Consider the following 1,765-nt stretch of genomic DNA (forward strand, 5'->3'; position numbering starts at 1 on the left):
TCTACTGCCTGGTTTTATATGTCAACTTGACACAAGATGGAGTTATCACAGAGTAAAGAGCCTACCTTGAGAAAATGCATCCATGAGATTCAGCTGAAAGGCATTTTCTCAATTAGTGATCAAGGGTGGGAGAGTCCATGTTAGGTGGTTCCATTCCTTGACTGTTAGTCTTGGATTCTATAAGAAAGCAAGCTGGGCAATCCAGACAAAGTAAGTCAGTAATACCATTGTATCAGCTCCTGCTTCCTGACCCTTCTGAGTTCTAATCCTGACTTCTTTGGTGATGAACAGCAACGTGGAAGTATAAGCTGAATAAACCCTTTCCTCCCCAACTTGTTTCTTGGTCGTGATGTTTTGTTGCAGGATTTTAACCCCTGACTAAGACATGTGATTATCCTTTACTTTATGGATAATATCTACTTCTAAGTGATAATTAAAATTATATATCCTACATTCATGATCATTTTTTATTGATAAAAGTTTGAAGACATTACATCTATGATTACAACAGGCTTTAATCAAAATAGAATATAATATCACATAGAAAACTGCTTTGTTGTTGCTGGATAGTAAGTTTAAGAGGATATTTCATTGAAAACTATTATCTATTGGGGAATGTTTAGATGTAACTCAGAGTATACTTCTTTTATCATTGAGTTTTACATAGATATCTCAATTAATTTTGGCTCCTGTAACATTGACTTTAAATATAGACTAATTTTACTATTAACAATTGTAAAACATAATTTTAAAACTCCCATTTCAGAAAAAAACAATAAATTTGAAAGTACAAAATGTTTTCACCCCCATCTAGTAAAAAGTACTAAATACACATATTTGCTTTTCTATTTGTTCAAATAGATTGTAGTTCTTGAAGTTCTCAGTTTTAGTTCTTTTCTTTGGTTTTAGAAATTGTTCAATTCTTCATTCTATATTCAGTTTTCTTTATTCTTAACTAAGTACAGTTTTTACAATGAAAAATACATTCATCATATCAGTAGAACATTTTAAAACATATGTCCTTCTGACTTTGCTTACGCTAAATTAAATATCTTCCAAAATATAAACATCAAAGTAGTAATATATCATACTGGAAATATTATTCTGCTTGATTTAGTTAAAAATCAAATGGTTATAGCATGAAACTTCCCTTGAAAAAAATGTGGTTTATTTATTTATTTATTTATTTATTCATTTATTTATTTATATCCCAAATGCTGTCCCCCCTCCTAGTTCCCCCTCACAGAGTTCCTCCAACCATATCCCCCTTCTCTGAAAGACCAGCCCCACCCCTAACCTGGATGTCCTTCTACCCTGGTTCAACAAGTCTTTGCATGATGAGGCACCTCCTCTCCCTCTGAGGCCAGACGAGGAAATCCTCAGCCTTATATGTGCCAGAGCCCTTGTATCAGTCCATATATATTCTTTGATTGATAGCTCTGTCTCGGTGAGCTCCCAATGTTCCAGGTTAGTTGATAATGTTGATCCTTCTGTGGGATTCCCATCTCTTTGAGTGCCTGCTCAGGTAATACCTAATTTCCATCTCTTAATACCCTGTTAACTTCACTATGTAGATACATAAATCTGCCTTTATTTTTATTAGTAAAGAGGTTTTCATAGTTTTGCTTATAAAAAGAATCCAGGGTCTATTAAGTTCTAAGAAATTGAATAAATAACCAATTATATGATGCAAAAAATAAAAATTTCCCTCTTTATATCATTTGTGGAAGTTACAGAAAATGTTCTATGTTTTATAGGATACATA

The sequence above is a fragment of the Grammomys surdaster genome, unplaced genomic scaffold (assembly GCF_004785775.1).
Source record: "Grammomys surdaster isolate TR1022 unplaced genomic scaffold, NIH_TR_1.0 174, whole genome shotgun sequence".
Taxonomy (NCBI): Eukaryota; Metazoa; Chordata; class Mammalia; order Rodentia; family Muridae; genus Grammomys; species Grammomys surdaster.